The sequence below is a fragment of the Bidens hawaiensis genome, unplaced genomic scaffold, assembly GCF_021521415.1.
Source record: "Bidens hawaiensis isolate Kalapana, Puna unplaced genomic scaffold, B.hawaiensis_p1.1 tig00045993_1, whole genome shotgun sequence".
Taxonomy (NCBI): domain Eukaryota; kingdom Viridiplantae; phylum Streptophyta; class Magnoliopsida; order Asterales; family Asteraceae; genus Bidens; species Bidens hawaiensis.
In genome coordinates this window covers 47027-55218 of record NW_027498185.1, presented here as the reverse complement: position 1 = coordinate 55218, position 8192 = coordinate 47027, and positions in this window count along the sequence as shown.

The following is an 8192-nucleotide window of genomic DNA, read 5'->3' as shown; positions in this document are numbered from 1 at the left end:
AAGAAAGGGATCAGACCCTAATAATATCTAAGATAGACAAAGGAAAGAGGGATCAGACCCTAATAATATCTGAGATAGAAAAGACCCTAATAATATCTGAGATAGAAAAGACGGTAATTATATAGTATGAAAGTTATAAAGTGTGAACGTATGTATGAAGTTATGTAATGAAAGTTAACTAGCAATGTAATTATTATGTATCTTCGGATGCATAATTGAAAGTAAGTGTACGTATTGTATGATGTGTGAGTAACTAGAACACACTCAACATAACTGACTTTTAGTATGCACACAGGTGAGTAGGATGAGGCAGCTGGCATGAGCAGGGACACATGGAGGAAGAATAAGGGTCTGGTATCTGAAGACGCAAGTTGTTTTATGTTTTATGTTTTAATGTTGAAAGACAAGAATGTTTAAGACTAGTTATGAATTATTATTGTAATGTTATGAAAGTTTTCTATTCCGCGTAAAGTTTTAATTAACTTTGATATTTAGAATTGTGTTTATGAGTAAATCTAACGTCCAAAGTAGGGCACCGGTAACGGGGCCTTACACTAGGTGGGTTATAATGCACTATTGCAAGACCCTTTGTTATATAAATACCAAAACGAGGTTTTAAACGAGTGTTCGGATTTGTCGGTTCGAGACTTCATAATTAACCAAACTTAAAGTCAACTTTCCAAAGTCATATATTTTATGAGATAGCTCAGCAAAATCGAAAAAGACTTAACCAAGTATATAGTTCAATTGTGAAGAACCTTAACATCCATTTAGCGAGTATTTGGTTTTATCGGTCCAACTTGTTATAAGACCAAGTTGGATTCCGATATGCCAAGTATGTTGAGAAAATAATTCAAAATTAGTTTAAAATATAATCTTGAAGAAAAAGATGAGTTTCGGTGGCCCAAAACACACTTGTGTGTCTTATGCAAATAAACTCGGTTTAGTCGGTTTTGGTTCGGTCCTTGACTCGGAAAAAGACCGAGGATGGTTACCACATGCCCAAATACCATGGAAATTGTAAAATAACTTATAAATAATAATACTTAAGTTTTACATTCAAAATGTTAACAATAAAGCTTTTACACGAAAGTTCGGTTTCGGTTCGGTTCTCAACTCGGGATGAAACCGAGGCTAGTCACCACATACCCAATACCATGGAACTCAATAAATATGTATTAGAAACTGAAATAAATAATAACTACAAGATTAATAAGCATTAAGACGGAATATGGTATAATTCTTCATGTAGCCTTGCCTTATATGCCCGACACTTCACCGACCGAGACCGAAGAAGTGAAAGCCGAAGGAAAACAAAGGTTATATATTATATATATTTGCAACAACAAGCTTTAATTCCTAAGAAGTTAGTTAAAATGTAGGATTAAACTCAGTTTGACTTTGGAAAGTCAAACTACCAAGAACTTGAAAAATAACCTTAGAAATATTAGATTGAGAGAGAGAGATTTGATGAAATGAGAAGGGAAAAATGAAGGGAATATGCTTGTATTTATAAGGTAAGTTGAATGGGTCATGCATGAGGTTTAATTCAAGTGTTTGCATGCAAATGGGTGGAGAAAAATGAGTCAAACAAACACAAAACAAAAAAAAATAGTTATTGCTGCTGCATAGCCCCTTAGCGCGGCGCTAAGGGCTCTGCCCTTGCCACTTAGCGCGGCGCTAAGGTCGCGGAAGGAAAAATTTGATTTTTCAACTTTGGCAGTTTTAGTCCCTGAAGTTCGTTTTGAGCGTTTTAGGGGCATTTTAAGGGTTGTAAAAGATTTTTTTTGAGATCCGACAACCATATAACAAATATGTAACATAAAATTCAACATTTTTATATTATTGAAAGGCTCGGGATACAAAACGGGCCGGTTTTCATAATAAAAACAAATACAAATTGACCCAAAAATGGGTAATGTCACATAAGTTATGTTACATGAACTGGTTAGCCCGGTTGGTTAGCACCTTGGTTGCGGAGTGGCAAGTCACGGGTTCGAGTCCCTGCCACCCCATTTTGTAACTATTTTTGGTATTTTCTTTTTTAACTATTTTAATAAATATAATAATAACTAATAAATAAATTGTCTTTTTATAAAACCGACAATAATACTTGTGTTTTTTCCGCATATTTGTTTCGTCCATGTGTATATGCATATGGGTATATAAATATACATACATATATATATATGTATATATATATATAATAACACTTGTTTAATATCTAAGATTAATTAATTTAATACATTAAAAAGGTAAATTTATATTTACAATATACTTATATATTTAACAAACTAATAATATTTTTAAAAGATGTATTATACTTATATAATACTTTTATATAATAAAATATTATAATATAATTATGAGATATTTTAAAAAGGATTTTACGAACTTTTAATATAATATTAACTTAATAAATATTATAATAATTATCGAACTCTCATATCCGATCTAGTTCATTAACTTAGCGTATCCATATTCTATCTTCCTTTATAGGCTTTATCGTGAACGCATGATCCCCGAGAATCGTCATTCTTATTGCTATTTATTCCCTTTTTCTCGTTTGTTAAGTTGAGTATCACATTCCCCCTTTTGAAACTCATTTTACACTGTTTTGGGGACATATGCGTTTAATATTTATTTCCCTACTATTTAATACACAAACTGCAACTATTGTCACTTGTGTTTAACGATTTGTACCTTACTTGTTATGTTCTTATTTTCTTTATGTGAATGGCATTCGGAGAGGTCCAACATAATCTCATAATAGTATGATCATACGACAGTCGTAATAGCTTCGTGTTTTTCAACAGCTCATTTATTTACTCATTGGTTGAATTGCTTAGCTCATTTGACTTTGTTGCGTATTTATTTATCTATTATATATATACACCAAAACTGGTATGCTACTCACTCAACCTTGTGTTGACAAATCTACTTTATTTTTAGCGCATATGCAGGTTATCGAGTGATGTGGAGTTAACTCAGGATTGGAAAGAGAACTTAGGATTCCAGATAGAGAAATAAACAAGACTTTTGATTTATGATATATGTTTGTTCAGTGAATTATTGGATTTTAGATATTGTATTGAATATTTGTTTATAAAAGAAGTTAATTTAATAAATATTGAAATCTCCAATATTGCATGATAGTACCTTGAGAGCTGTGAGCAATCAGTTCACGCCCGGCATTTTCACCGTAGGTTGGGGTGTGACAAATACAATGAGGTTAGTAGATTCATGGACATTTTGGGTGATATGATTTGGCTTAATAAGTTTCACACCCTTGTTGAACCCTCTAGGAAAGCAGCCGAGTCTCACAGCTGATTGAGATTTATACACGTTGCATTTCCTTAGGCTCACTAGCCTTGGTATCAAGGGTTCAGAGAACAAATGTGTCCCCTTTACAGTTACTACATATTCATCACACGAATCATCCTCAAGGAGAGGGGAGTAAAAATAAAAATGGCAGGAATTCTTAAGGAATTTCCCAATTTAAAATAACATATATGGTTTTGAAAATGATTTTTGAGAGTGAGGCATAGCCTCGGAGTTTTGTGTGCTTTTGTGTACAAGAATAATATTTAATCATTAAATAATATTTAGGCTACGATAATCAATAATATAATACATGGTGTAAACACATAAAATCATATCACGTATAGGGACCATAAGCATGCTACTAGGTCGTTTTATCTAACCACCTATCTTACAGCCTTCGTTTTTTATACCAATGTGTCTCACCCCCAACCAAAGGCGACAGAACATGTCGGGGGTTAACGTATTGATTGGACAATAGCTCAAAAGATACAAATTAAAGAGAAAATAGTTATTTAATTTCATTAACATTAACAAGTACACAAGTTCAATACACAAAAACAAATACATCATACTTTTGTATTTTGAATAAATATCCTAAGGTAAAACTAATATCTTCGATCTTGAACGATAAAAATTACTTGTACCTGTAGCATGTATAAAAATAGAGTTTGTTAAAACGATTGTTGGTGAAAACATATAAGTTTTAGTTTTATATATGTAGATAGGTAAATCACAGTTCATATGTAAACGGTGAGCATTACAAATCTTTTGAAATGGTAAACAACTAAATAGATGTGAACTTTTTCATACTTATACAAAATCAATGTACTTGGGTAAATGTATGATCCTACTAGATGAGAATAGATGAGGATGTGATACCAACAATCAAATATAAAATTAACATTTAAGCAAATAGAGCATAATTATATAACCTGCAATAATCACACATAAACATATATTGAATTGTGTTTTGAATAGATGTGGTAATAAAACATGAGTAAAAGTGAATAAGGAATGCATGCTACCCCCGAAATATAAAAGATAGAAAACGGGGTATGTAAACTCACATGAAATATGGGAAAGCGTTAACGGGTAGATAGTTTAAACGACCTATTTAGTTCCATGATGAGTCTCGACGGTTTATCCTAATTTTAAAGTACAAAAGAAATAATTATCCTAACGAAATTTAACGTACAAGACACAATATGATGAGTATATAATGGATTTGAGATTTATAAGTCGTTAAATATATTTTGTATTATTTTATAAAAGTTGAATTAAAAGCGTGAACGAAATATTTTAAGGTTTTTATACAATAAAATACAAAATTAATAATATATATATCATATTTTAAATGGAAACAAAACTTGATTTGAAAGTTTAACGGTGTTCGATTCGTTTAGTGAAAACTATTCTTAATTTATTTAGATATGTGATTATATAAAAAATATATATTAGGTTAATTGGAAAAAATATATAGTTTTATAAATAAAAGTATAAAATATGAAGCCAAAATTTAAACGGGTCGAGTTTCGGATTCAAAAACTAATGGATGTTATAGTACGGAACATAGACAATTAATAGTTAACGAGTAAACGTAATCGAGTAAACGTTAAAGGAAACAAAGACAAAACCAAATAAAATAATAATAAAAATAATTCATAGTTTTTATTAGATAAAAATATCCGAGTAATAAAATAACAATAAATAAATAAAGTTATACGGGTCAGGTTTTCGGGTCCGAAAATTGACGAATGTTACATACATCTTTATTTTCTCCACAAAAACTTGCAAAAACATAAACGTTTAGCATATACGACGCATATGTACATACACATCGTATAACATCCTGTTGACAACTTATCCGAGGCGTAGCCTCCAATGTATATGTACTTATACGCCGGGTATCCTCTCTGTATAACCTTTCAACGTATAACATCTCTGCATAAGTAGTTACACGCCGCATAAGTCGTTTCGGTTCAATACATACTTATACGAGAGTATAACTTATAGGCCATATACATGCTTACATGTTGAAGATTGAACATACACGTCATGTTACTTATACGCTGTGATTACTTATACGTCGATGGATTAAATTTGGTTTTTGGAGAGAAGACATCGGGTAAGATCAATGTTTTGAAACCCGAACCGGCCCAGCCGGTCAGACCGGTCCGACCGGGACCCGGCCTTAATACCGGTCCGGGTCGAGGTGTAAGACCCGTTTTCTATTGGGTTGGCCGATCTGTGCGGGCGCCGGTTGGACCGGACCCGGTGACCCGACGATCGGACCGGAAAATTTGTGTTTTTTAGTGATAAATTTTTAATATGCAGATCCTCCTTCATCTAGCCGCACCTTCATCCAGCGACCTCACCACCTCCGCCCCACCACCTACGACCTCACAACCGCCGCCCCACCATCTTTTTACCTATTTGGTTTTTAATACTTACAGCCTTCAGTTCATCATCGTGAATAATTGAATACATTCACCCCATCAACGATTATTGAAGGAATCAATCGCAGTTGATGATGCTTTCTTCGTCGAAAGAATTGGGGGAAGATTTGAAGTTTGAGTTAGGATTAGATCTGGGAGTGGTTACTGTAAAATGAGGGGGAGAGAGAGAGAGAGAGAGAGAGAAGAGAAGGAGATAAATTAGGAATAGACTTTTTGTTTTCCTTTTTGAATGGAATAGACATTTTGTTGAACGACCATAATTTTATATGGAGATATTATCTCTCAAAAATACTTTTATTTATTAAAATGTTTATATAAATTATTTTAATTATATATAAATATAGTTATATTATTTATGACGTCATCCGGGTCAAAGACCGTCCGACCTCCCGGGTCGGTCCGACCTGTGACCCAGTAAGGTGTCCGGGTCAATGTCCGGTCCGGGTCTGAAAACATTGGGTAAGATTGATATGTTGGATCCAATGAGGTTAGTTTATAAGGTGGGTTTGAATCAAGCACAATAAACAACAATGTATAATTTAGGTGTGATTTGAGATTCATTATAACAAATTGTGTGGAGAATCTATGGAATTAGTTTAGCAGTGAAAAAGATTGATTGAGGATTGATTCGTGAAAGGTGAGAAACCTGATCATAAGCCGATGGTATACTCTGATTGTCATATTATTTGTAGGGGTCCAGAAGGCATAACTTATGTGGGTCTTTTAGCTTGATGTTTGATTGATCTTATGAAAGAGAAGAGTTTGAAGACCGAGTCTAAGATAAGAGATATCCAAGGGGGAGTTTGTTAGTGCATGAATGTCTATTGCTTAGACAACAAGACCAACCAATATTCAAGGGGAAGATTGTTAGTGCATTAAATGTCCATTGCTTAGGTCTTGTAGGTCTTGTCTATTAGGTTTTAATAGTAGTGATTTGGAATGTAATTTGAATGTTTTGAACTCAAATATATATACGGCGTATAAGTCCCAACTGTAACTATATATAGGTTGTTTGGCATTTGAGTTCTTTGACTTTGGTATATTTTGTACATGTTCTTATATTTTCATATCTTGATGTACTTCACTTCTATCAAGTAATAAAAAAGAGATTAATTAATACTAGAAAAAAAAAGCCTTTAAAGGGTACAGATGACACACAAATGTGTGTTGTTGATAACCCAGTGATAAATTGAAAATGACACGCATCTGCTTGTCATGTATTATGACACGCACTAATGCCATACATTTGTGACATGCATTTATGACACCGAAACATGACATACTAACAAAAAAAAATAGCACTAACCTGTTATCATAACATTTTACTAAGTTATGATGATTCAAGAAATAGCATTAGAAGATTGTTATTCTTATAATCGTATTTTTTACAATAACATTAAAATTATATAAAAAAAGTGGATAAGAAATTATTCAAGGTCGGCCTGGCACACATTAAAAATACCTTCTTTCACCCATTTATCCATGCAACCAACATTAAAAGATTGTTTCGATATTGCTAAGAATCATGTTCGCACTTGTAAAGTCATATAATAAAGGTAGATAACATTAAAAAACCTCAGATAATGGGAAAAAAAAGTGAATGTTCTGGCCAGATCACCCAGCAACCTGCAAGGCTACAACATAAACACCTAATTTGACCGATTTACTAACCCACCTGTTTGTCATGTCAACATTAGAAGATTATTGGGGTTGAAAATAATGATTCAGACGTGTTAGGCTACAAAGTCAATGATATAAACTCAGAAGCTTTGGCTCCCAGTGTCATCACTACATCTCCTATCCTCGTCCTTCACTCTGTTTAATACACAAATGTAAACAAAAAACCAATATATAGTTCCAAGTTATTATTATTGTGTGATGAAATTATCGTCATCTATTTTGTCTGAAAGAACATGTTATGATTTCTAATTGACATAATTCAAAATACTTTCAAGAATATATGTCATGAACAAATTTGCTAAACTCACCTGGTTATTGCAGATAAAGAATGGCCGGATGAGATGCAAGAACATCCTCAACATGAGCAATCCGCACTACAATCCTTCAAATTCATTCATATTATTCAATATCAAATAACACATATTTAGATTTACTACATAAAACGGGCCAACCCATGAACCTGGTGGGTTGAATTAAACCTGACCCACTTAGTTAGAAGGATTCGCATGATCGAACCAAAACTGGCCTGAACCCGTTTATACCAAACTCAAACCCGTGTAATTCGTGTTAGGTTAGTGTCGGGATTTGGGATAAGCATGTGTATCTATAACCCGCATTTTGGATAAGCATGTAGCAAGCATACACCACTCAACAATACAAGGCTAATATCCAAGTATCCCTCCTCTACTATCAAAACCTTGACATTTTACACGCTCAAACCCTGGTATTCCT